Genomic DNA, 7415 nt, shown 5'->3' on the forward strand with positions numbered 1-7415 from the left:
GGCCCTTTGCAACCCCTTCCCATACCATCTTGGAAATGGGAGGACATTTGCATGGACTTCATCGTGGGTTTACCCAATACTTCCAGGCACCATGATTCTATTTGGGTTATCGTGGACAGGTTGACCAAGACTGCTCATTTCTTGCCAGTGCATACCACCCACAGGGCAGAGAAGTACGCTGAAATTTATGTTGATCAGATAGTAAGGTTGCATGGTATTCCCAAGACCATTGTATCTGACAGAGGAGCACCATTTGTGGCACGATTTTGGGAGCAATTGCAAGAGTCACTTGGGACCCATGTCATCCGAAGCTCAGCATATCACCCCCAAACAGATGGCCAAACAGAAAGGGTGAATCAAATTTTGGAAGACATGTTGCGAGCATGTGCACTACATTATGGAAAGGATTGGGACAAGTGTCTGTCTTTGGCGGAGTTTTCTTACAATAACAGCTATCAGTCCAGTTTGAAAATGGCACCTTTCGAAGCCTTGTATGGGAGAAGGTGTAGGACCCCACTAAATTGGTCTCAAGCAGGAGAAAGAGAAATTTTTGGGCCAGACTTGGTACTCGAGGCAGAGGCAAAGGTCAGGGTTATTACCAAGAACTTAGAAGCTGCTCAGGCCAGGCAAAGGAGCTATCATGATAGGAGGCGGAAGCCTCTATAATTTGAGGTGGGAGATCATGTCTATCTTAAGGTATCACCCACCAAGGGTGTTCAGAGATTCGGGATCAAGGGCAAGTTAGCTCCTCGCTATATTGGACCTTACGAGATCAAGGAGGCTTGTGGACCCGTAGCCTATCAAGTGGAATTGCCACCTCACATGTCAGCAGTTCATAATGTGTTCCATGTATCTCAGCTGCGAAAATGCGTTCGTCTACCCACTGAAGTGCTACCGGAACCAGACATTGAGATAGAGCCAGATTTATCCTACCAAGAGTACCCCGTCAAGGTGCTAGATCAAAAGGAAAGATCAACTCGGGCAAGGTCGGTCAGGATGTATAAGGTTCAATGGAGTCACCATTCAGCAGAAGAAGCTACATGGGAGACTGAGGATTTTCTACGCTCTCGCTTCCCCGACTTTCTACCCAAAGGAGTCGGTATGTAACCCCAAAACCCCACCCCACCTGCCCTTTGAATTCAATTATAAGAAAAACTTAGATAACAAGGATAGTCTAAGTTGTGGATTTAACTTAAGAAGGGCTTCCTTCTGAAGTTGCAAAGAGGATGACATTCAAAGAGCAGTTAATAAGAGAAACTTAAGGGTAAAGGAAAAACACCACCATCACACCTTCAAGCACCCCTCCAAGGGACTCTACCTAAATCTCGGGACGAGATTCCTTTAAGGGGGGAGGGCTGTAACACCCCAGGTGTTACCTTGGCTAGAGCCACCTTGGCACTAGAAGCCTTTTTCACAAAGGTAAAGACTTAGGGCACCACATGAGAACTTTGGAGCTCTTGTGCTAATCAAGTGGCCAGTGACATGAGAAGCATTACTCTAATCCTTGCACCTTTACTACCTTGGATCAGGGGGGAGAAGAACCCTAGACCTCTACAAAGCCCTACCTTCCAAAACCCTAAGTAAGGGGGGGGGAGAGAGTAAACAAGTGGGCAAAACATGTGTAACCTTTACCCAAACCCTAAGCAACATTGTAACCATCAATTAGGGGGGAAATATTGCAAAAAGGCCCCTGGAGAAACCCCAATTCAAATCTCCAAGTGGATAGAGAGCTAGAGCTCTCTATTTCCCTCTAAGTCACATTTTTGCCCTAATTCAAAGACCAGCCGTGTTCACTTTGAAGATGGCGCCAAAACCACTTGGGTTCTATACCAAAAATGTGCTATACCACTTAAGGCACCCCCTGGAAAAATTTGAGGCCGAGACTCAGACGTTTGACAACACTAGACATCAGTTTTGTCGCTGAGCGGGCAATGAGACAAACCAGTTTTGGCACCCGTCTATCTCCCTATCTAGGGCGTATCATCCCTTGGAACTCACACATGTGAGATAGCCCTAGGTGCCAGGAGGAGGTCTGCGCCGGATTCATGGCGAGATTCGCACGTTTGCGATCTCTAGAAGCGTTTGAACATTGGAAGAAACTCACTGCCACGTGTTCGACGCCTTCTGCCCGCGCCAGAGCACGCTCGCGCGCGCCCTCGCACGCCCCGCGCCGCGCCCGAGCCAAACCCGCGCCGTGGCCCGCGCCCGAGCTTATAAATCCCTCCCAGGCTTCGGCTACACCCTTCCGCACACCCTCCACACCTCACCGGGGTTAGCTCGTCGCCGTTTGCCCGTGCGCAGCGAGCCCGCGGCCGCCCAACCCCTCTGCCACCGTAGACCGGCCAGCAGAGCCATCCCCAACCCCGTCCTGCCCTCGGAGAAGCTTGTGCACACCTCCGTGAGGCTCCCCGAGCAAGGAATCGGAGTTTCCTTCGCCGGAGAAGCCAGTCCACGCTCGCCGGAGCTCTCACCCCCGCCGGAGCACGTGGACCGGGTAAGCCACTCCACCATCCTTCGATTCCTTGTGCACACAGTCGTTGCGTGACCCCGTGATGCTCACTGTGCCCTCGGATTGCGCCAGTTCGCCGTAGTTTGGCCGGTATACTCGCCGCCGACGAGGACACCCGCCTGCACGCGTGGACCGGGCGATTCCGGCCACCTCCGACGCCGAGCCGTACCTCGACGTGACCGCCAGAGTCTCCCCGAGCCGACCCCACCCTTCGCCGAACCTCCCTCGCCGCCGGTAAGCCGCGCCGCCCTTTTCTTTCCCGCGGTTACTGTTTCAGTGAAGGGAAGGACTGCGGGTGAGAGGGAAGAAAGGTCAGGGGGTTTTGTGTAAGGTCAGTGACACAGGGGAATAGTGGCGTGGGGGTAGATCTGTGAAGGTGGATTTAGTTTAAACCCAGGGACCTCGGTGTAAACTGTTTTTCCAGAAACCCTTAAATTAAATTTGTTTTAAATTGAACAGCAACTTTGAAAATGCATAACTTCTGTTTAAATCATCCAAATTTGGTCAAACCAATTTTGTCAGACTCAAATTAATGTAACCTATTTAAGAAAAATATAAAACCCCTTGGTACTATGGAAAACTTAAAAGTTCTGATTTAATGTTAGTTTTGGCCAAAAGCTAAATAATAGTAAGAAAAATAGTTAGGCTATTTGACTAGGGTTAGGAAAATTTGGAGAAGTTTATATTTACCTACTAACCTGTTTAAAAATGTTAAACCTCTCTGTCCACTCCATTTGAGTTAGTTTTACCCCTTATTCTATAATATGCTTAAGGATAAGGAAAATAGAAAATGTAATTTAATTAATGAACCAGAGAGTACCTCTATTTTTGTTAGGTTATTTATTCAACATAGTTCACTGGAAAAATATATCATACCCTGTCTTAGTGTAAAATAAGTAAGATCCCTTTTGTTTAAATAAAACAAGTGAAACTTAGAAAAACTCTACAAAAATAACCCCAAGGTGAAAACACCCCCACCCTTGGGATAACTATTGTTTTATTAGAAAGAACCTAAGAAAAATATGAAATCTGCTGTTTGACATTTTTCAAATAATAAGGTAGTAGAAAGTGCCTTTTTGACATTAAACTTAAGAAAATCATAACTAAATAACCACCCCTTAGTTTTCTGTGATTTTTAGCATAGAGGCCTATTATTACTAGAGGATGCCAACAAAAATAACCTTTAGGACAGAACCTACCCCTAACTAGGAGGTGTAGTGTAAAGTGGCCCTTTTTGCCTAACTTTTGTTATTTTTGTTTAAGGCCTAACTTTTATACTCTAAGTCTCAAATTCTTAAAACAAGCTAGAATAGCCAGTGACAACCCACTGTGATTTTTTCAGAATTTTTGAAAATTATTAAAACCCTGTTGTAGTTCAAACCTACCCTAGAAACCCTAAATGGAAATCAAGGAAAGGAAAATGGATAATGTGAATTAATGTTATCCCAAAACCCTTGTAGTCTGTCCACTAAAAATGTATCAAGGTAATACCAATCCACTATGTTATCCTCACTGAAAACCAAGCCTAAGAAGTATTAAACCTAACCCACTGGAAGCCCCGCATGACTAAGAACTCTAAGTTACTTCTTGACTTAGTTTCTTTTACAAAATGTTGTTAAATCATGCATAATCATGACATACATGTTCATTGCATTCGATAGACTGTAATCTTGCTGACGGAGAGTACATCCTCGTGCCGGAGCAAGGAGCTGCTCAGGAGGTAGCCCCAGATCCAGCACCCGAGCCTGCACCAGAGGACCTGCCTGCCACTGCTTTGGAAGGCAAGCCCCGGTTTTATGCATAACCTGTTATTATGCTATTTTACTTCACTAAATGTTTGTAGGATTGATTGTGCACTTAGGTGTAGGAATTGTTTGAAACCCTAGTTGCATGATCTCAGGAATCCTATTGAGATGAATACTAGTATGCTAGGTCGAGTAGCTGCTTTATTAAGTAGGATCTCGGTAGAAGACGAGTGATTTTTCTAGCACTCGCGCGAGTTCAGGACATTGTTTGTACCCACTTTCATATCGTACTGATGTTGGTTGTGGGCAACAATCCATGGGGATTGGTTGTTCATGGGATAAAAATTTGAATAAGGATTAAGGTGTGGTACCGTGAGTCAAGCGTTTGAACGTACTAAACACATACCGAGAAATATGGTAAATCGGTAAGCCTAGTACCTGAGTGAACCTGCCCGCAGACATATCCCCTCACGCGACCTGAGACGAGGTCTCCCATTCCGGTTATGGTGGGTACAAGTGCGGCCACTGCACGACGGCCAGTCGGGGTCAGTGGGGCATTGTACGCCAAGGCGGTGAGCCCTGATCTGTTGCCAGGGAATCGATGGGGACGGTTGATGTGTGTGGGGACGGAGTGCCCCTACATGTCGTGTGTTTAGGTTTACCTTGCAAGGATAAAAACTCGATTCGAATCGTCTGCTTCTCGCAGCTAATGAGACTGCTTGATCCATGCTGCTACATTGAGTAACAAGTGGAACGATGCGGAGATGATATAAGATGTTGATTGCTAAAATGTTTGCTACTTTGTATGAATAGATAGTACACTTTTAGCCTTAAGAGAGTCACACTTAACTTTGACTAAGTTAAAATCTTGATTTAGAAACTCAGCTAGTGCTTTTGGCAACCAAACCCCACAGCCAAACAGCTGCATGTCTAGAGGTAGAGGAGTAGACTCCTCACACCGGGTAAGTCTAGCTGAGTATTAGTATACTCAGCCTTGCTTGTGGCATAATTTTTTACAGGTTCTCTGGAGGAGATGGTTGCTGGGATAACTTGGCCGACCACCCTGCCACCGGGTTGGACTGTCGAGTGGGACCCTGCCTCGGCTGAGGAGGAGCATGAGGAGTGATGGGACAGGCTTCCCCATCTCTCTGTTTAATTATCGTTAGCTTTATTCCGCTGCACTTCAAACAATGATGGTTACTTTTGCAAAAACTCCGATGATGATGATGGTGATGTAATAATTTAACATTATGGCATGTATGGTTTTATGCTTTATTGTATTTGCTCTGTGACTCACCTTCGAGTGAGATTGTGGTACTTGATCCTGTCAGTGGCCGTGTCGGACTAGATCCGAGGGATTGACGAGTTATTCCCATTTAAGTGTGGTCTAGCCTCTAAGGCGGGACTTGGACACTTAAGTTGGAATAATTCGGGCAGTTCCGCCACAACCGTTTGCCCGTGCGCAGCATGTCCGCGGCCGCCCAATCCCTCTGTCACCATAGACCGGCCAATAGAGCCATTCCCAACCCCGTCCAGCCCTCGGAGAAGACTGTGCACACCTCCGTGAAGCTCCCCGAGCGAGGAATCGGAGTTTGCTTCGCCGGAGAGGCCAGTCCACGCTCGCCGGAGCTCTCAACCCCGCCGGAGTACGTGGACCGGGTAATCCACTCAACCATCTTTCGATTCCTTGTGCACACTGTCCCTACGTCACCCCGTGAAGCTCACCGTGCCCTTGGATTGACCCAGTTCGCCGTGGTTTGGCCGGTACACTCGCCGCCGACGAGAACACCCGCCTGCGCGCGTGGACCGGGCGATTCCGGCCATCCCCGACGTCAAGCCGTACCTCGACGTGACCGCCAGAGTCTCCCCGAGCCAACCCCACCCTTCGCCGGACCTCCCTCGCCGCCGGTAAGCCGCGCCACCCTTTTCTTTCCCACGGTTACTGTTTGCGTAGGGGGAAGGACTGCGGGTGAGAGGGAGAGAAGGTCAGGGGGTTTTGTGAAATGTCAGAGACACAGGGGAATAGTGGCGCAAGGGTAGAGTTGCGAAGGTTGATTTAGTTTAAACCCAGGGACCTCGGTGTAAACTGCTTTTTCAGAAAACCTTATTAAACCTGATTTTAAATTTGAACAGAAACTTTGAAAATCCATAACTTCTGTTTAGTTCATCCAAATTTGGTCAAACCAATTTTGTCAGACTCTAAATAATGTAACCTACTTAAGAAAAATATAAAACCCCCTATGTACTATAGAAAACTTTAAAGCTCTGATTTAATTATGGTTTTGACCAAAAGCTCAATAATAGGGCAAAAATTAGTTGCACTATTTGACTGGGGTTAGAAAAATTTTGAGAAGTTTATATCTACCTGCTAACCCAAATAAAAATGTTAAACCTCTCTGTCCACTCCATTAAGTTAGTTTTTACCCCTTATTCTATAATATGCTTAAGGATAAGAAAAATAGAAAATGTAATTTAAACAATGAACCAGAGAGCACCCCTATTTTTGTTAGGATACTTATTTAATGTAGTTCATTGGAAAAATATATCATACCCTGGTTTAGTATAAAATAAGTAGGATACCTTTTATTTTAATAAAATAAGGATAACTTAGAAAAAACCTACAAAAATAACCCCAAGGTAAAACACCCCCACCCTTGGGATAACTAATGTTTTATTAATGAGAACTTAGGAAAAATATAAAATCTACTGTTTGACATTTTTCAAATAATAATGTAGTAGAAAGTGCCTTTTGACATCAAACTTAAGAAAATCATAACTAAATAACCACCCCTTGGCTTTCTGTGATTTTTGGCACAGAAGCCTATTATTATTGGTAGATGCCAATAAAAATAACCCTTAGGGCAGACCCCACCTCTAATTAAGAGTTGCAGTACAAAGTGGCTCATTTACCCAACTTTTATTCTTTTTTTGTCTTAAGCATAGCCTTTATATATTGAGCCTCAAGTTCTTAAAACAGGCTAGAATAGCAAATGACAACCCACTGTAATTTTTACAAAATTTTTGGAAAATATTAAACCATTGTCGTAGTTCAAACCTACACTAGAGACCATGAGTAGAAATTAAGAAAAAGAAAAGGAATAATGATAATTAATGTCATCCTAAAACCCCTGTAAATTGTCCACTGAAATCTATAAAGACAA

Source organism: Zea mays, chromosome 7, assembly GCF_902167145.1.
Source record: "Zea mays cultivar B73 chromosome 7, Zm-B73-REFERENCE-NAM-5.0, whole genome shotgun sequence".
In the NCBI taxonomy this organism is placed as follows: Eukaryota; Viridiplantae; Streptophyta; class Magnoliopsida; order Poales; family Poaceae; genus Zea; species Zea mays.